This window comes from Balaenoptera borealis (assembly GCF_965194805.1).
Source record: "Balaenoptera borealis genome assembly, chromosome: 11".
Taxonomy (NCBI): domain Eukaryota; kingdom Metazoa; phylum Chordata; class Mammalia; order Artiodactyla; family Balaenopteridae; genus Balaenoptera; species Balaenoptera borealis.
This window is the reverse complement of record NC_138868.1, coordinates 32,352,407-32,374,290: the sequence shown is the minus strand read 5'-3', so window position 1 is coordinate 32,374,290 and position 21,884 is coordinate 32,352,407. Positions and strand designations below refer to the sequence as shown.

At 33.9% G+C, this 21,884-nt stretch overlaps 1 protein-coding gene and 1 long non-coding RNA gene across 3 annotated transcripts in view; one reads left to right on the top strand and one right to left on the bottom strand.

Moving 5' to 3' along the window:
* ANO3 (anoctamin 3) overlaps positions 1-21,884 on the top strand; it is a 427,831-nt gene that overhangs the window by 155,832 nt on the left and 250,115 nt on the right. The gene's annotated exons all lie outside the window — the stretch shown is intronic.
* The window catches only part of LOC309606025, a 45,508-nt gene that overhangs the window by 8,692 nt on the left and 14,932 nt on the right, over positions 1-21,884 (bottom strand). Inside the window, exon 1 of the long non-coding RNA XR_014231611.1 lies at positions 37-21,884. This exon is cut by the window's right edge and continues 14,932 nt beyond it. This is a non-coding gene — a long non-coding RNA (uncharacterized lncRNA). The remainder of the gene's footprint in view (positions 1-36) is intronic.

Sequence of the window (21,884 nt, the reverse complement as noted above, 5' to 3'; positions counted from 1 at the left end):
ACCCAATCCCCTTTAGTCGCATATCCTCCACACTACCCTTTCAAATCTGGACTCGATGTTTGTTACTTTATTTCCCCTGAATATGAATATTGAATGTTAAGCTTTTGTTTACTGGGATCTGTATACTGGGATAGGAAATAACAGGGGACCAGGAATCATAACGTGGCTCACCTTAACTCCATAACTGTGTGTTTCTGAAAATACATATTGAATATCTACTATGTTCCAGGTACTGTGCTAAATATTGAAAATACAACAGTTAATTAACTTTGACATCTGCTGAGGAAGCTCTGCTAAAATTTATGTTCCTTTCCATCGATACTCGTGGTGTTTTAACATAGAGCTATCTCTTAACCAATCATTTTTTATTGAAGAAATAACTGGCTGTCATCAGTTTGAACATAAGCTTTAGTAATAAAAGTGCTTTTGTGGTCAAGGAATCACTTAAAATTTTGAAAGCAAACAAAACTTGTTTAAGAACAGCTATAGTCAGCCTTGTCCTGGGAATAAACTACTGGGAGCTGATCCAGCACTGAAATTCAACACGTGCTGCCCATATTAATATTTTGGAAGTATTTTTAATAAAATATCATAGTATCTAATTCTTATAAGGAGGTAGTATAAGATGAGAGTTGTATACAGAAACTTCAAATTCTTGTTCTATTACTTACTGGCTGTGTCATCCTAATAACTCCAAAAATTATCTAAAACTAGCATTATTATTTCTCATTTTTCCATTCTTGCCTTATTGTTCAACCATCACAATTAATTGTATAAACTCAGGGATATACACCTTTCAAATTAATTTATCTTCTCTCTTGTTATTGTCATCAGTTTTGCACTTTTTTTCTATATTCTGACAGTGCTGCTTAAGATTATCTTCTCTATCAATGATCCAGTTTTTTCATGGGTAGATTTTTTTTCCTTATTTCTTCAAAAAGCATTTTAAGTGTCTACCAACAAATTATTAGCAACCCTAAATTATTTCTTCAATTTGCCCAGCTCTGTTTTCATTTTAGCATGTTGTAACAATTTTTGAGAGTACTTTTTGTTGTTGTTATTTAGGGGAAATTGCAGATGCTATCTGTATTTTGTTTATTGTAGCTTGCCTTGTTCAAAGTTTTACTCTTTTGCAACCTTTGAGACATATTATTTCCTCTTTTATTGAAAAAAAAAAAGAATAAGCATTTTCATTAGTCCTATATATTAATTTCTAATCTTCATCCTAATGAAGGAGAGGTCTATACAAGCCAGGTATTTGACCCAAAGCAATTGAGAGGATTTTTCCTAGTCATTGCTCTCTCTTATCCTCTTCCAATCAAATCTTAAAGTGGATGGATGGCTGTTTGCTCTCAGTTTATTTGCTAGCTCAGTGAACTAAAATCTTGAGATGATTTGGGTAAGAAGTGGGTCTTTGGGCAGTTTCCTTTGTGCCATTTTTTTTGAAAGTGTTTATTAAATCAGCTATGCTTCTGGCTACATTTACTAATGAAAATTTATTTTTGGCCTGGTTTCTACTTCAGGCAAATTGTGTGTTTTTCTCTAATTCTTTCCTGTTTCTGTTTCTCCCTGTATCAAAGTAAACCCAGTAGGACCAATGAAAACTCCACTTTGAATTGTTTTTCTGTTTGGTATGGACCAACTTGCCCTGGGCTATCGCTTCTCACCTGTTAACACATAGTGATGAAGGGATGCTAAACAGTCTATTTGCCCTGTCCACTTATCCTTGCTTTTCCAATCAACAGATATTAGTGAACTCAAATCAGAATCCCTTAAACTTTCTTCCAGTAATTTAGCACCAAATCTGACTAGATATCTTTATTTAATCTGGCTTTGTCTATTCCATAACTCTTTACTAGTTTCTAGCATTGAGATAGGAATGAAAATTCATTCATTTACTTTATTTCTCTCTCTCCCTCCTCTCTCCTCCCCTCCTCTTCTTCCTCTCTCCTCCTTGGTCATTTCATTTGGAATTTCAGACAGAGGGAATTAAATGCTTGATCTTAACAGGTGACTTCCCCAGAATTCTCTTAGAAATTTACTGGAAGAACTTTACCAAAATATGAATTACATTTATCAAAATGGATATGCCTTGCCCTTTTTTCATTTTATCTTAGTGCTCCTTGGATATTATGTTTCTTTACCATTTCTTTCGCTCTTTGTCTTTGTTATATTAAACTTAGTTTGTTGGTTTTCAACTTCCTTAATGATTTGGAAGGTATATATTCTGTTTTAAATTCTAATTGTCTGGTGGCTTCTGACTGCTATTCAATAAGTATTAGATCATTCACACCCTCCCCCCTTCATTATCTTGATTACATTTGCCCATCCAAGAAGTTTTTCTATAAATTTGGAAACTATCTCAGTTTTGAAATTTCTTCATAACTGAACTCAGCCACCCTCCCCAGTTTTATGAGCATAATCACCATGAATTCTAATCTCTGTTTACTTGCTGCCACTGCCACCCACTAATAAACTATAATCTGTTAAGAACATGTTCTTATTAATTTTTATCACCAGAATTGGAATCCTTGCCTAACACACAGTAGATATTCACTTTTTATTTTACTTTTGGAAAATTGGCATGATGAAATTTAGACCTCAATTAAAATATTTTATTTAGTTATTTTTACTTTTAACCGTAAAGCATGTTTTGCTGAAAATAAATGATTCATCATGCAGAGACTTATGCAGAGCTGCACTAATTAGGAGGCATTGCTAAGACAACAGTTGCTGATTTCTTATTAAACATTTTCTAAAAAATTAAATTAATATATGTGAATGGTTAAAAAGTAAAGGAATAGTGAAAAAAGACTTAAAAAGGCAGCAATGACTATTGCAACCATTCGTCCTCCCCAGGTTGTATTCCCAGAAGCAACCTCTTTAGCTCTTAGTAGTCTTTGTTCTGGCATTTCCCTCTATATTTCTAATTTATTATACTTACGATGCAATTTATTATTTGTTAAATTTAGATATCATCTACTGATTTCCTATTGAATTAGCTGAAATTTAACTTTTCACACTATCACTACACCACCATCACAATCCCTCTTCCTTTATTTTCCCAATGAAGTGCATCAATTTTGATTAAATTAGTAGTTAATGAATATATTATTTTCATATTAAAATTGTTTAGTGCTTAGTCAAGTGGTAGTCAAATAGTATACTAAGATTAATTTCCTTTCTTATAAGAGTTCTTATTCTTTTCTTAAATAACTCCTTGTTTTTCATTTGCTTTATTTTTATCATTAACCTTCCATCATTTTTTTAATGTTCAAAAATAATATATCAAAGGCTTAGCAATTATTTTTCCTTATACTCAAACACAGGTGATTATAACTTTTTTTTTCTCTTGAAGATGCTACTCCATCTTACCAGTCTCCTTCTACTCCAGTAAGGAATTTTTAGCTTTCAAGATTGATGCAGAGCTGTCATACTGGGGCTTCTCTTTTCAATTTTCTTATATTAGATCTCTTCTTGATCCCATGTCTTTCACTTTTTTGATTTGCTGCCTTATTTTACTAAGACATTCTCTAGTAGCTTCCTAAGAAAGGGTGTTTGAGGAGTTAATTGTTTGAGCCTTTGCATATCATAAAATGTCTTTTTTTTTTTTCCTACCTACAGAGTTGATTAACAATTTGGCTGGATGAAGAATCCTAAGATAGAAATTATTTCCTCCCAGAACTTTTACAGAATCATAATGCTGCCCACTTTAACAGACAAATTTGCTTTCAAATAGCCTAATATCATTCTGGATCCAAATCTGTTTTGTGATTTTTTAAATTTGTCTGTTTCTTTCTTTCTTTCTTTCTTTTTCTCCCAACGTCTTGTTCCTCCACAATATCAACTCTTCTAAAGTTTTAGGATCTTCTCTTTAACTCGGTATTCTGAAATTTCATAATGCTGAGCCTTGGCATGGTTCTACTTATTCTTTAGGCTGATCATTTAGTAAGCTCCTTTTTTCAGTATATAAAGTGATACCTGTTATTTCTGGGAGGCTTTTCTATATTATCTCTATAACAGTTCTCTAATTTTAAATTTTATTCACTTTTTTTCTTAAGCTACTATAAGATAAATTTTAGAACTTGTGGCTTCTCAAATTTTCTCTTTTATCCTATTCTACTTTTCATCCATGTGTATTTTTTCTTTTTGTTCCATTCTTCCATATCCACTCTATATATTATATATACATATGTACATACATACGTATATACATTATGTGTATATGTGTATGCATATATGTGTGTGTATATATGCATATGTGTACCTGCTACATGCATATATTTTTAATTTTAAAGGCTTTGAGGCATAATTGGCATATTATAAACTGCACGTAATTAAAGTGTACAATTTGATAAGTTTTGACTATGTACGCACCCATGAAACCAAACCTACAGTCAATATAATAAAATATTGTTTATCCCTGAAAGTTTCCACATAGCACTCCTTTCCTCACCTACCTGTCCCTCATGTCCCCAGACAACTAACATGATCTCTGACACTATAGATTACTTTGCATTTTCTAGAATTTTGTGTAAATGACATAATTTTATGTAAATGGTATATACTATTTTTGTCTTTTTTGTTTACTCAGTATAATTATTTTTATATTCATTTGTATTATGGATATCAATAGTTCATTTCTTTTATTGTCGATTAGCATTCCATTATATAATGTATTTATTTCCTTTTGCTGCTATAACAGATTACCACAAATTTATTCTCTTACATTTTTGAAGGTCACAGTCCAAAATGAATTTCACCAAGGTAAAGTCAAACTGTTGGCAGGACTAGTGTGTTTTGGAGACTCTAAGGGGAGAATCCGTTTCCTTGCCTTTTGAGCTTCTAGTGACTGCCTGTTTTTCCCACTTGTGGCCCCTTCCTCCATTTTCAAGGTGTGCAGTACAGTCCTGGCTGCTGTCACCATATGGTCTTCCCTTCTGTAGTCAAATTTCTCTTCTCCTCCAGTTTATAAGGACATTTGGGGTTATATTTATGGCCCACCCAGGTAGTCCAGGGGAATTTCCTAACCTGAAGATCCTTAACTTAATCACAACTGCAGAGTCCTTTCTGCCATATAACGTTACATTCACAGGTTAATGAGAAGAGGACTTGGATTAATCAGCCTGTCACATATGGATATACCAAAAATTGTTTATCCACTCACCTGTTGATGGTCATCTGAGTTGTTTCCAGTTTGGTGGTTATTACAAATAAAGGGACTGTGAACATTGAGTATACGTTTTTGTGTGGATATATGTTTTCACTTCTCTGAAATATCGAGGAGTCAAATGGCTGGATCATCCTATAGATATATTTTTAACTTTTTAAGAAACTGTCAAACTGTTTTCCAACATGGTTCTGTCATTTTATATTTCCACTAGCAGTGTATGAGAGTTCCAATTCCTTCATAAATTCACCAACACTTTCCACTTTTAGTCATTCTAATAGGTGCTTAGTAGTGGTATCCCTTGGTGGTTTTAATTTGCGTTTCCCTAATGATTCATTATGTCGAACATTTTTTCATGTACTTATTTGCCCTCTACATACCTTCCTTAGTAAAGTATCACTTCAAATCTTTTCCCCATTTTAAAAATTGGGTTATTTGGGTTTTTAGTTTGGAATATTCATATACATTCATATATATTGCATATACAAGTACTTTATTAGATATAAAATTTGCAAATATTTTCTCCCAGTCTGTGGCTTGTCTTTTCATCCTCTTAACGGAATCTTTGGTTGAGGAAATGTTTTTAATTTTAATGAAGTAAAATTTTTCAGTTTTTATCTTTTATGGGTCATGCTTTTGTATCGTATGTAAAATATATTTGCCTAACTGAATGTCATAAATGTTTCCTTTTATGTTTCTTTCTAGAAGTTTTTATAGTTTTAGGTAGTAATTACATTTATTTCTATGATCCATTTTACATAAATGTTTTATATGGTGTGATATATGGATCAAAGTTTGTTTTTCATATGAATATCCAATTGTTCCAACACCATTTGTTGAAAATAATATCCTTTTTTCTCTGAATTGCCTTGGCAATTTGTCAAAAATCAGTTGTCCATGGATCTATTACTGAGCTATTTCCATTCCATTGCTCTATTTGTCAACCTTTACACCAATTTCACAGTCTTGATTACTGTAGTTTTATAATAAATATTGAAATTCAGTTAACATTACTCCTCATTTGTTCTTTTTTTCAATGTTCTTTTATCTATACTATGTTATTTGCATTTTCATATGAGACTTAGAATAAGTTCATTTCTACTTTATAAGCCTGTTGGAATTTTGATTAAATCTATAGACCAATTGGGGGAGAAATGGCATCATAACAATATTAATTCTTTTGACTTACAGAATGGTATATCTGTTTAATTCTTGTAATTTTTCATTCATTATTGTGTTTAGGGTTTGTTGAACTTCTTATATATATGCATTTACAGTTTCTACAAATTCAGAAAAAAAATTTGGCAAATAGTTTTTCAAGCATCCACCCTCCCCTTTTGTAGTCTCAAGTTACATATAAATTAGGCTACATGAAGTTGTCCTGAAACTCAATTATGCTCTCTTCATTTAAATTTTTCTTCTTCTTCTGTGTTTAATTTGGAATTGTTTCCATTACTACATGTTGAAATTCACTGATGTTTTATTTCTTCCATAATTATTATTAATCTTATTCAGTGTATGTTTTTTCTTATACAATTTTGGTTTTATCTCTAGAAGTTCAATTTGGGTCTTTTTTATGATTTCATGTCTCTGCTTAACTTCATGAACATGTGGAATAAAATTATAATAACTATTTTAATGTCTTTATTTACTAATTCTGTCATATGTGTCAGTTCTGGGTTAATTTTGATTAATTAAATTATCTTGTCATTATGTTTCAAATTTTCCTGGTTCTTTGAATGCCTAATAACTTTTTAAAATTAGAAACCAGACACTGTCAATTTTACCTTGTTGAATGTGGGACATTTTTATATTACTACAAATATCGTTGAGCTTTTTTCTAGAAGGCAGTTAAATTACTTGGAACTACTTTGATTCTTTTATGTCTTGCTTTTAAGTTTTGTGAGATGGGACCAGGGCAGTACTCAATCTAGTTATTTCTCACTACGGAGCAAGACTTTTGAATCTTGAGGGTTTTTAGTCTAGCTAGTGGGAACACGCACTATTCCCTGGAATGTATGAGTACTGTGTACTGTAACCTGTAATTCATTGGAGTGGTACCGGCATTGACATTGGTTTTGGTGATGATTTTTTGAATATGACACCGAAAGCAAAGGCAACAAAAGTTATGGGTTTACATCAAACTAAAGAGCTTCTGCACAGCAAAGGAAAGCATCAACAAAATAAAAAGGCAACCTACCAAATGGAAGAAAATGTTTGCAAATCATTTATCTGATAAGGGGTTAATATTCAAAATATATAAAGAACTCATATAACTAATAGCAAAAAAAATCCAATTAAAAAAACAAGCAGAGGATCTAGATAGACATTTTTCCAAGAAAACATACAGATAGCTAACAGGTCCATGAAAAGGTATTCAACATCACTAGTCATCAGGGAAATGTAAATCGAAACCACAATGAGTTATCACCTAATACTTGTCAGAAATGCTATTATCAAAAAGACAAGAAATAACAAGTTTTCACAAGGATGTGGAGAAAAAGGAAGCCTGTGCACTGTTGGTGGAAATGTAAATTGGTGCAGCCACTATAGAAAACAGTATGGAGGGCCCTCAATACTTTAAAAATAGAACTGCCACATGATTCAGCTATTTCACTTCCCAGTACTTATCTGAAGAAAATGAAAACACTAACTGGAAATATATATACACCCCTGTGTTCATTGCAGCATTATTTACAACAGCCAAGATATAGAAACAAGCTAAAGGACCATCAATGGATAAATGGAATATTTTTCAGCCATAAAAAAGGAAATCTTTTCATTTGTGACAACATGGATGGACCTCGAAGGCACTATGCTAATTGAAATGTCAGACAAAGAAAGACAAATACCAAATTATCTCACTTATATGTGGAATCTTAAAAAAACAAACAAAAAAAGACCTAAGCTCATAGATAGAACAGATTGGTGGTTGCCAGAGGCAGGGGGTGGGGAGGGTGAGCAAAATGGGTGAAGGGTATCAAGAGGTAGAAACTTCCTCTACTTATTTATCTTAATAAATAAGTCATGAGGATGGAATGTACAGCATAGCAACTACAGTTAACAATACTGTATTTTATATTTGAAAGTTACTGAGAGAGCAAATCTTAAAAGTTCTCATCACAAGAAAAATTTTCTAACTATGTATGGTGACAGATGTGTATTAGTTTATTGTGGTGACCATTTAGCAATATACACAAATACTGAATCTTTATGTTGTACATCTAAAACTGATATATGTCAATTACTCCTCAGTAAAAAAAACAAAAAAGAGAGAATGTCCTTCAGTAGGTATGTAAATGCAACTTCACCCCTAAATTTTAGCCTATTAAACTTCAAACTCAACATGTGACTACATGTTATACTTGTTTGCCAGAAGTCAGGATAGGCCAGTTTAAACTTAATTTGAGGGCTGTGTAAACCATATCAGAGGTCAGTGCTTATAGGCTAGATAATGAAAAGCTGTTGTTTGAAATGAGAAGTATCCAGGTTCTTATGAGTATTTTGTTAAGAGTTCCATTGTCTTGGGAAAAAGGCCCATGGGTACTATTGCAGGTTTGGGGAATATTAGATTTATTTTTCATTTCACATACCTGATGATGTTTTATTGTTTCAGGCTTTGCCCTACATCACAGCAGAACAAAAAGAAACTACACTTTGAAGAGATCTATTCTTTATTAAAACATTTATAATAAAACATAATTGCATTTAACACAGAAATGTGACTTAACTGCCTTTTGTAATATAACTGATAATGTAATTGTAATGACTTAGTTGAACCATTGTTTATGCTTCTCCCTTAAGAGTGCCAGGCAAAAAAGAGTAGAGAGCATTTGCAATAAACATATTTATTTTGAAGGAAAAGCAAAGGGATGGTAATTAGGCTTCTGGTATCAGCTGCCAACTTTGGTGCTTGCTACCCCGAAGATTTAGAAGGTAATATTTCTGAAATTACTTTTCTAACTACCTTATGCATGTCCCAGTTAGTACATGTATAGTACTTACAAAACCACCAGTAAACATTCATGTTTATTCCTCTGGCCCTCTGATTTCTTTTTGCAATAACCCCCTATTTAAGATTTTCATTTCCTCTCCATAGGTAGTTGCCTTCTGACTCTGCTTCTGGGTGGTGAACCCTGTTCCAGATTTTCATAAAATACCTTTTTTTTCCCCTCCTTCCACACATCTCCATTAGAATTTAGCTGAACAATTGTCAATTCTTTGGACTTACTCAGTGACTGATTTACAGATTCAGGAGAGTTAATGGAACTATACGTTACTCTCTCTGATTACCATTTCCTCCTTCAAATAGGAGTTTTTAATATGAGAATGACACTTTAATGTGCAGCTTCTCTCACTGAGCCCATGACAGAAATTTTTCATTGACTGTGGGCCATGGATCTTGAGTCAAATCACATACTCTTATTATTCTCATGACAGTGCACCAAGAAGCCACAATCAATCGTTAAAAATCATTTGGCCATTTTTAGGCTTCCCTGGTGGTGCAGTGGTTAAGAATCCGCCTGCCAATGCAGGGACACGGGTTCAAGCCCTGGTCCAGGAAGATCCTACAAGCCACAGAGCAACTAAGCCCATGTGTCACAACTACTGAGCCTGTGCTCTAGAGCCCGTGAGCCACAACTGCTGAGCCCATGCACCACAACTACTGAAGCCCACATGCCTAGAGCCCGTGCTCTGCAACAGGAGCAGCGACCGCAATGAGAAGCCTGCGCACTGCAATGAAGAGTAGCCTCCACTCGCCGCAATTAGAGAAAGCCTGCATGCAGCAACGAAGACCCAGCGCAGCCAAAAAAACAAACTAAATAAAATAAATAAATTTTTTAAAAGACCAGTAGGATATTAGAAATGAAAAAAAAAATCATTTTGCCATTTTTGCTTTGAAAAAAAAATAATGATTATAAACATTTTGTGTTCCTACTATATGTTAAATAGTCTCTTTGGAGTTCTGTGTATGCTATCTCTAATTCTCAACTGTACAAGGTAGATTATGATTTTCCATCACTCAGTTATAGAAATTAAAGCTCTGAAAGTTGAAGTAACAAGTTCAGATTATTCTTTATGAAGTCTAAAACAGCTCTACCTGACCCTGAAAGCCCTCTTATTCCAATAGGCAAGCCAGCTTATCTTAAAGGAATGACCGATGGCAAGCAAAGCCTGCAGATTTTTGAGCAGATGGCTTTGTGGCAATTATGAAATCATGCTGGCTAGGGCTGACCCTAACAGAGGAGTTTCACCACTGATTTTAAATGCATGAGCAAATTGTGCTTTTGGTGTATGCCTCAGATTATTAGTCCCTCTCCTAAATTAATTTGATCTTTAGAGGAAGGAATTACCTTCCTTTGAATTCCAGAATAATATTACACTGTTTTTTTTCAAATATCCATTAAGGAAATATTATATTATTTCATATTTTGCTAGTTGTCATATTTCTGAATTAACTTGCATAGTTTTATTTGTCAGTCTCTTCCGTAAAAGAAGGTGTCATATGCATCCTCTTTATAATTCTCAGCATCAGTGGTGCTTCACACATAGGATATGTTTAAGAAATATTTTTAAATGACTCATTAAATGCATGATGTAGAATCTTTCCTCAAGGCTGTTACAGCTCAATTGGTGGACTAAAATATGTTTGTATCAGTCAAGAACGAATGATAACTGGAATTTGTTCAACAGTCAGTAATGCAATTTATTAAGTGCATTTGTCAAGAGAATGGGAAACCTTGATGGGTTGGCATAATTAGGAAAGTCGTCATTCCCATTAAATTTAAATTTGTGAATATCATAGAGTTCTCCCATCGTCTAGATGAGGAAACTGTGACCTACAGAGATTAAATAACTTCCCATAAATCATTCTGTTAGTTAATAGCAGAACACAGATTCATCAGGTAGTCCATGTACAAATCTTAATTAATTGATGCCCATTTTAGGATTTGTATTAGTCAGAATTCTGTTTAGTGCTGCCATAACAAAAAGCACAGACCGGATGACTTAACAAAAATTGATTTTTTTTCTGGAGGCTGTAAATCCAAGATCATGTCACCAGTGTGGTTTCTCCTTAGGCCTCTCTCTTTGGCTTGCAGGTGGCCATCATCTTGCTGTGTTGTCACATGGCCTCTTTCTCCGTGTGCATGCATCCTTAGGGTCTCTTTCTCTTCTTATATAAAGACATTAGGTATATGGGATTAGATCCTGCTGCATATGATCTAATTTAACCTTAATTGCCCCTTTAAAGGCCCTATTTCCAAAGACAGTCACATTGGGGGTTAGGATTTCCTAACTGAGTCTTAGGAGACACAGTGCAGTCCATATGAGGGTTCAAGTCTGTGCTTTCTGTGCACATGTCCTTGTGTTGCTTTCATATTCTTGAGGCAAACATACTCTTTACTAATGAATTTATTTTCTTCCAATCTCCTGTCAACCTTCAGTTCTTACCGATAACTATATTTTCTATATTTTCTTCATGTTCTCTATTATAAGTTACAGAAAGAAAGAGATGAAGCCAATTGGCCTAACGCATCTCTCAAAGGAAGAAGATACCATAGGTCTGAGAAGAAAGGAGATTATGTTTTCAAAGTTCAAGGGCCTACTTTTGGTACATTTAGCCATGACCAGGACAGTCCTTTCTAAAGGACTGGCTTTATAGTGGGGGTTGGGGTATATGAGTTTGTAATGTTACTTAGAAGAGGTGGCCTTGTAGAAACTGTAATTAATCTCAGCAGTTCATTGTATTTTAATTACATCCTTTTGTATAGTTTCAACTAATAGTAGATGTTGCTATCCCATGTGGGTCCACATAGCTCCAGGGTCCTGGGTGCTGTTCCAAATCCAATAAGCTGAAAAGAAGAGATTTTAATTTCATTTCTTCTTCCATAGAGAATGAGTCTATTGGCAGACTTAATCCTATCTATCTCTGCATGTCTGGCCTCTGTTTGCTTTGAGGATCATCAGAAGCACAAAGGTTGGACCTACTCTTTGGGTTTGATAACCTTACTGGTTCAACAGCACACCATTTGCTAATACTTTCAGCAATTTCTTCAGTAATTCTAAAACATCATTGCCTTTGGTCTAGAAAGGCCCATCTCTCTTAATCTCTCTTTTTCATGCCTTCAAGGCCGTCATTTAGAGACGGCACAGTCTTTGCATTGATGCTTTTTCCAGTTGAGATCCTGAATTCTGTAAGTACTAAATTCCACCTGAGTGGGCAACAAATCTTGGTGACAAAGAATTGGTGTCCAGAAGTGCTGAGAGCACTCTGTCTGCCTCCTCACTGTGAATACAAATATTAATGACAGATAGCTCTGTGGGTTTTATAGAGTAAGCCAGGAGAATCTATGTCCTGTGACTTTTCTGTAATAATTAAAGGTTAGCTCTAACATCAGTTCTGAATGATCTCTGTATCAAAGTTTATATCAAGAACCTCAATAAAAATGAGTCTAATTTAAAATAAAATTATGCATTTTCTGGAAGTGCAACTGGCAAAGTTCAATTTTCTTTATTCTTACCTAATTTTGAAATAGTGGAGCATGGCTTTTCATATAACTTAGGGTTCAAAAAAGCACAAAGATCTACAATCATGGTATAGGTAACTTAAAACCCTATCAATTTACAGGGTCCACATTCACAGAAGTAAATATTGTAAAATAAGGCCTCATTTATTTTTCTATTCTAAATCAGATAAGTATGACTCTAAAGTAATATATGTCTTTTCAAATGACATGAATCTGTGTGTGTGTGTGTGTGTGTGTGTGTGTGTGTTGGAAGTGTGGAGGTGAGGAGTGAGAATAAAGGTGGCAAAAGAAGCGGAAGCTGAATTCTGAAATACTTATCAGATTTCAGAAGGGAATCTAGGAAATCATTCAAATCTGTCCTTTCTGGAAACATTTGAATGTCAAAGAAACTATAACATTTATCTTTGGCATTTTTTAATTTTCAATTTCTTCCTTCACTTCTTCCACCTCCCTCTCCTCCTTTAATTTTTTTTTCCAGTCTGAGAGCTCTGAGGCTAACAGGTAAACATAGAGCTGATTTTTAAATACTTTATGATTTTTAAATACTTTATGATTTTTAAAATAGGAAGCAACAACACACTGCCAATGACCAACTTTTTTCTTTTTTTCACTTTTGTTATAATACCTTTGGCAACCTTTAGGATACTCCTCCAATTTTAGCTCTTATTTTCAACATGGTCTGATTTTGTTTAACAATACCAAATGATGTACTCAACAGAATCTCTCTCTAACTGTATCCTCATGTTTTCTACTCTATCCCTGTGTAAGGAAAACATCTTTTTCCATTTTCTTTTCAAACAGTATTGACTACTTTCTAGTTTACTGTTATTTTCTAAATTGAAATTCTCCCTGCTTGGTGTATCATTGACCCATCATATGGGACTTATCCTTGGATACTCAAACAAATTTCAGTTTTGGAACATCATCGGTTCTACTTCTTGTATCCTGCTGATTGCCCAAAGAGGAGATGAAACTGAGCAGGTGAATGCCTTCTCATCTTTTCTCTCCCTCTGTACTCAGACTACCCTTTGATGTGAGGATTCAATCTGTTCTTGGATGAAAATTAAATTGACCTATTTAGAACAGCATATGCACTAAGAATGATTAACCCCTTAAAAATGGATTGCTAGCCTTTTTGTCCTCTCATGCTGAAGAATCAGACCTGGATAAATGAGCTTAAATAAGTGTTCTTTTTATAAAAGAGGTTACTGCACATTTATAAAACATCGTCAGTGGATGCATTTTCCTTTTAATTCAAGTGTAAATCTTTAACAGTACTTTTATACTATTTCAATTACTTTTTAAACAAATACTGATTGATTTCATACAGTGCACCAGACATTGTTCTAAATCCAACAGTAAACAAAACAAATAAAAATTTTGATTCTTAGCGAGTTAATACTCTGATGGTAGAGAGAGACAATATAAGAGAAAATATATTTGCATGATGTGTCAGACAAATGGTGACTGGTACCAAAGACATAAAATTAAAGCAGGAAAAGCACTGTAAAGTGGCACAGTAATAGTTGAAATTTTAGATAGGTTGGCTAATTCACTTTAAACATTTATATTCATATCATAAACATTATGTTTTTGTATGTGTTGTTTTATGGAAATAAGAGCAGTACATGTTTATTATAGAATATTTGGGAAAATGTAAAAATATATAAAAGATAACAAAAATTATAAACTACTACCTAGATTTTACAACTTTTATCATACTGGTTTATTTCCTTCCAGTTACTTTTCTAAGTCTAAAGATATATACATATAAACATATGCATACATTTATACTTGTATACATGTATACAGACACAGACACATAGGTGTAAGGATTTGTTGAAAGTCATTACTACTCACTGTTGATGGTTATATAGTATTGGGTTGGTCAAAAATTTGTTCGATTTTTAAGTAAAAATAAAAGACACTTTTTATTTACACCAAGAATTTTATTGAACAATGTATTTAGTAACCAAACAAACTTTTTGGCCAAACCAATATATTGGGCAAGAATTTAATTTTAGGACCAAATTGTTCTGGTACAAATCTAAGTTCTGTTACTAACTAATATTGTGATCTTGAACAAGTTATCGATGTTTGTTGATTAATCAGATCTGTAAAATGGAATAATTATAACACCTGGCTCACAGTGTCATAAGAGTTAAAGTATTATACAAACAGACACAAATTCATGCACACACACGCGAAGTCTATAGAACAGTACATAGCTTACAGAGCTATATTAAAATTAGTTATTAATAGAAATTAATATAAACTTGTTGATGAAAAGTGTTGGTGAAAGTGTTTATGCAGATAAGAAGATGAAAGAACAAGCATTCTACTTTAACAAATCTTAGTAATTAAAGAACAAGCCCCAAATAATTTTCCAGGAAAGATGACTGTATCCAACTGACCAGAAGTCTGATTTCCTGACATCTTTCCCTTCCAGGACTTATTGTTACTTTAATTTTCTCTGCAGGTTTAAATCATACTGGTAGGTAACACTTCCACAGCTGCCCCACAGAGTAAAATATACAAATGGTGTCAATCTTACTAGGTTCTGAGATCTTATTTGCTTCCAGGTTCACAGCTATGTCATAGGTGCTTGTGTTTGCCAGATCTTATAAACCTGTGTGATTTAAAGCAGCATTAAATGAGGATATACTGTAGAATGTCTAAAGATCCATATTCCTTTTAGCCTCTTCTCTATTTTTGGAATCAATCTTTTTTGTGGGAGAGAGGGACTTTTTCATCAAATAATAGTTATTCTTTCTTATTTCTGTTGCAAAGTGGCAAAGAAACAGTTAAGGCATCTTATTTGATGCCTCAAATCTTATTTGAGGTGATAAACATCACATGATTTGCTATGGCAGTGGCAAAGGGAAATGCTTCTCAGTCCTGCATAGGAGGCCTTAGTAGTGAAAGGACCCATAACTAGGATATATGGTAAATTACTGTAGACCCATTTTCCTTTAATGCTTTTGTCTGTTTCTGGAGTCAGTCTTTGTAATTAATATCTTAAAGATCAAGAAACTTGGTCATAGGGAAAACAAATAAAATTCAAGTAGAACCAGAGAAAAGGTGAGTAATAATCATTTTTACATTTTAATTATATACTTTATTCAGGAAGGCTTTTGAAATTAAATATTACATTAAAGTTTTAGTATGGATAAAAATGATAGATTCCTATTCCCTAAAAGTATAAAGATATTCCTATTCCCTTTTTTACTCAGGAATACAGTTTATACACATGCCTAGAAATTCATTCATCTCCAAATAATAAGTTCTTAATAAATACATGGCATTTGGTGGAGAAATTAATGTTAAAATTATTAATGAAGTGAGTGGATTATTGTTGGCTGCAACAAGTCATGTGATTGGTCACTGATCCTGATGTGCATCAGTTATTTTAGTAGTGATTTGTGGATTGAAGAGCTAGCAGTGAAGTTCATCCTTTATTCAACTACATATAGCTAATATATCATAGTATGAACTTTTTAAGCGTGTTGTTAAGGGACTTGTTATTGAATTATATTGTAGATATTGAAATTTGTCCATTTTAGAGCCATGCAAAGCAAAGACTATGTGTATCATCATTGAAGGAATGGACTAGACAAAAAATCTTGTTTGTCTTGGCTGTTGCTCAGTGAGGAGGGAAACAAAAAGCCTACTTTAAAAACTCATAAATCCACTCTAGATGTACATAAATCACAATAAACACAGTGTATACAGCAAACCACAATGATCAAGGATTGGCAAAACTAAAAGATGCCCAAGGGCTTCAGATATTGAAATTATCAAATATAGAATATTATTATTTAGGTATAAATAAAAGAAATGGATGAAAAGTATCAGTACAGAGACCATAAATAGAGAGAACAGGTTTGAAAAGGAACCACACAAGCCTCTTGATTTATAAACATATAAGTGCTGTCATAAGAAGCTAACTGTTAAACTACAAAATTGACATGTATGAAGACAACTAATAAATTGGAATATATGAAGATAATTACAAAATATAACAGAAAGGAATGAGTTAGAAACTATAAAGAATAGGCTAAGATATGGAGACTAGAATGAAAAATTTTAACATATGTCTAATTGGAAATCTGGAAAAAGAGAATAAGGAAAACTAGGGAAACTTCCAGAATTATTGAAAGTCACCAATCTTTAATAACAGGAAGTCCATGAATACCAAACATATAAATTAAAATAAATATACATCTGGATACATTGTAGTAAAACCGCAGAATATGAAAAAACAGAGACTCTGAAAAGCATCCAGAAAAAGAAACGGTTACCTACCAATGAACAGTAGAGAACTGACTTCTCAAGAACAATGGAAACCATCAGACAGTGGTACAGTGTCTTCAAACTAAAGAAAGAATTGTCAATGCTGAATTTTACACTATGTGATAAAACCATCTTTCAAAATCAGCTGTGAAATAAAGATATTTGCAGAGAATCAAAAACTGAGTTGGTTACCAAGAATTACTCAGTAAAGGACATTCTATAGAATATGATTCAATCAGAAGAAAAATACCAGACTGAAGACCTGAGATACAAGACAAAATGCAGAATTAAAAAAAAAAAAAGAAATGTGGATAAATGTAAACAAACAATAATAATCCGTAATATCTTGGGTTCAAAAATAAATTGAAATATAAACTAATGGACAACAATACCATTTGAAGAAGCCAGACATATCAATTCACAAGCAACTCTGGGCCAAGACAAGCCTCCCCTCTCATGCAGTATTAGGGTATAAGGTGCTTGGCAACTTTGGTATTATTCTACATCTTTGAGGCACCTGCTGAAACTCTGCGACAAAAAAGAAGTCCCATTTGATATAGTTTACACAAAAAACAAACCAAACCAAGAAATGATAAGGAATGCAGGGAACGAAAAGAGCAGTGTGGAAAAAGAGTGACATTCTCTGAATGTTGTCGGAGAAAGTATCTTAGCAGATAACAGAATGATAGACAGCTCTCCCTTGAAAGGTGCAGAAAAAGAGCTACTAAAAATATCCTAAGGAAGGAAAAACGTGAAAAGAAATAGGGGAAGGTAGCCTTGGTTGAAGTGAAAAAAAGATAAAAGATATGGGCAAACCACATGAAAATTATAAAGCTGCTTTTAAAGTTTGGATTCCCCCCACACCCCCCCACCCGAGTTTGAAGCCATTAGACTGTTTTAAATAGAAGAGAGACATGATCTAATTTCCATTTGTAAATTCCTTAGTCTGATCCTTGGGAAAGGACTAGGTGATGAATCGGTTTCAGGAGAAAGGGAAAAGGAGGGATCAAGGAAACCTGGGAACTGTGCCTTGAGCGGTTGTATGTATTGGTGGGCTCTCTTTACATTAAAAGATTTTTAGTTAAATCTGCTTAAACTCTACCCCATGTAGCTCATTAAGAGGTTCTTAATATTCACAATCTCTCAGCTGTTCTGCCTTCTAGGAGCTGATAGGCATGATTTCTTGTTGATTTCTCCATGCACCTTCAGCTTTTCACTAATTTCCAAAGTCAGTCATCAATCGCCTACTTGCTTTTCCAGATTCCACAGTTATGAGGACATCTACTGTAATTGTTATTGGAAGCAAAACACTCAGAAGTGCCTGGCCCAAAGTATGTGCTATGTAAATGTTAGTTATTATTTTGCTATATTTTACTACTTATTTTTGTGGGTTATCTTTTGGAATATTTTACTGTCGTTTCCTTGCCAGTTGTGATAGGGATAGAAATAAAACATGAGTCAATGTCCATATGTAATCTGAAGTCTGAATTTTGTATTCTTTGTTTTTTCTAATTCAGGCTGAATCCTGGTACATGATTCAGGATCATTCTCTTTTTTCAATGTAATTCTTCTTCTAAAGGCAACCTGAGGTTGTGTAAACTAAAGCTTAACATGTTAGCAACCAGAATTTAATAATCTAAACTAATTCACAGTAGGGTGACCCATTATTTAAATTATTGTCAGCTCCTGAAGCTTACCACCCACTCCCCTAACTTGAGATTATTATCAGGAGCTTTTATTTATTTATTTATTTATTTATTTATTTATTTATTTATTTATTTATTTATTTATTTATTTATTTATTTATTTATTTATTTATTTATTTATTTATTTATTTATTTATTTATTTATTTATTTATTTATGGCTGTGTTGCGTCTTCGTTTCTGTGTGAGGGCTTTCTCTAGTTGCGGCAAGCGGGGGCCACTCTTCATCGCGGTGCGCGGGCCTCTCACTGTCGCAGCCTCTCCCGTTGCGGAGCACAGGCTCCAGACGCGCAGGCTCAGTAATTGTGGCTCACGGGCTTAGTTGCTTCGCGGCACGTGGGATCTTCCCAGACCAGGGCTCGAACCCGTGTCCCCCGCATTGGCAGGCGGACTCTCAACCACTGCGCCACCAGGGAAGCCCTATCAGGAGCTTTTTAGCACATGATTATGGAAGGTCCATAAGACACCACACCAGAGTAACAGATCCTTGCTGTTCCCTCTTCCTAGGATGTTCTCTCAGAGCTCACATGGTTGGTTTGACTTCCTCTTATCATTCAGGCCTATCAGTACCTTCAATAGGCTTTTTCCTGCTCTGAACACCCTTTCTAAATAGCACTCGTGTTACCCTACTTTCCATCCCATCATCATGTTTTGTTTTCCTTAACCATCTAGAATTATTCGTGCAGTACTGACTTTCTATTAACTGTCTCATCCCCCTTGAAAGTTCTAAGGAACCATGTCTGTCGTTCATTGGTACATAGAACAGTACCTGACACATAGTAGGGTCATAATAAATGTTTTTTGATGAAAGAAGTATTTCATTGGCTGCTACATGAAGCTGGTAAAGCCTCATTCCTAAAGTATCTCCACCTCCACCCTCCATTTTTGTGAGTCTGATATTGAATATTGCCAACAATGTACAAAGAATAACTTGTCCAAAGCTCTCCTCAGCAGGGATTATGGGCAGGGCTATTTCCACAGAGGGTGATTGTCAGCTATGATTGAGAAGTTAATAGTAACTCTCCAGTAGAATGGAGAATGGGTATTTTATTTTTAGAAAGAAGCATAGGATGGATCTATGCATGAACACTTTTTTTTAAAACTTCTTGGAAAAATACCCTTGATAGCAGGAAAAACCTTAATTGTGTTCTTTGTTTCTCAAACTGGGTTTTGAGGATACTGCATTTTTATTGATAAATAGATTCACTCTATATTATCATAATCTTTAAATTTTAGCCAATTTGGGTAATAATTTAGCCTATATACATGTGTATACATACATACATATCAATCTGTACAGTATATATTGTGCAGAGAGCTTTCTGGGCTTAGCAGTTTTATTAGAAATTCATCAGTAAGTTGCTCAAAGAAGGGTAAAAATCATAAAATATGTCAGTGTATATTTCCCAAGTTAGAGGTTCCAAGACAGTAATTTGGACACTACTGATATTATAATAATAATAACAATCGTGTCCATATAATGAATATATGGCCTTATAGTTTTCAAAGCAATGGTCTCTTCATAACTGGTAGCCAAACTGACACCCTCAAAATCCAGTTTGCTGGGATTTCCAGAGATGAGAATGTAATTAGCAAGAACAATCTCTAACACACTGTACTTGGCTCCTCTACTCGTCTTCCTTCCTCCTCCCTCGACCACCCACTCTGATAATCTCTCAGCTAAAAAGAAGTATGAACTCCTACCTTATAAAATTTAATAAAAATGGGTGTTATTTTTTAAAGAAGAAACAGTTGTAGAAACAGGCTGGTTGTCCCCAAACGCTCCTCTACTGTGGAGTTAGTCATCCTGTCTCAGAAATTACATAAATATTCTCTCAAAGCCCACCTTCTCTCTGGTAACAAGCTTATAACATTTATGAACCTAGCCTTGTAAACCCGTTTCTGCCTCCTTGATGATTCTCCAAGGTAATGCAGTAATTGCACTGCTTATATAATTAGAAGTATGTGTTACCCAAGCTGGGAGATTGCCTTCTTTAGTTGTGAAAACACTGGCATTATTTGAAAAGAAGTCAAAGAATTGCAGCGTCTGAGCCTATTTTTGTCAAAATAGCTTGCCTGCAGTGGTGAATCTGTATAGGGAAATTGGATTTATCCAAATCTGTGATATCCTGGACTTTGAGTAAACATATGCCTGACCTGAGGTATTTGTAAATGTCACTATTAGTGTGATATTCAGTACTAAGTAGAAAAGAGGTATTCACTTACAATTAGATTGTGGCATTTTTAGATGAAGTTCAGTCTATATCCACATTTTCCAAAGTGTGGTCCCAGAAATTCTATTAAATATCCAAAGAAAAAGGAGTTAGTAATCAAATGAGGTAGGAATTTGTTTCTTAATAATATTTATTTTCCATTATCCCCTAATCACCTCCAAGATGGATATTAATAGTGAAAATTAGCATGCTGAAGACATATATAAGTTAGTTTTACCAAGCTCTGGCCAAATATGTTTTAAACAGACTTGTTTTCAACCAATATATACTAACACACTATAAAAGAATTCCATAAGACATGCTCTGAGAACTTTTAACCAAAGAGTAGATCATTAAAACTACATGTTCTATCATGTTTAATTGTGAATTTAGTTGTGAGAATCTTGACTTATTCTCACTTTTGATGATGCAATGCCTTATGGGCATTTCACAATCACAGTTAGAATGTTCCTGATAATTAAACTCAAGCTAGGGTAGTAGATTGGCTGTTTTAGGAAATGACAGCAATTTATATAAAGGGTTACCCCATCCTAAATGAGTTTAGACTATTAAATTGTGACATATAACATGTCAAACAATATGTTTTCATAATTATTTCAGGTTGCCATTAGAGAATAACTACATTGAAAACAGAAACATCCTAAAACAAGTGTCAGGATTCAGCCTGAACTAGAAGAGAAAAAATACAATACTCAAGACTCTTTATTAAATATGTATATTGACTAATATTTGCTTATGTCTAATCCCATCAAAACTGGCAAGGATGTGGAAGAAATAATAAGATATAACAGAACAACAACAATAGCTAACCCTTATATAGCATATATTTTGTGCCAGGCATTGTTCTCAGTGCTTTACATACAATAACAATTGATAATAGATGCCCTCACTGTTTTGGAATCTGGAAAAAACAGATAAGCAAGTAGTAGCTAACTTTAGACATGATAGGTGAAA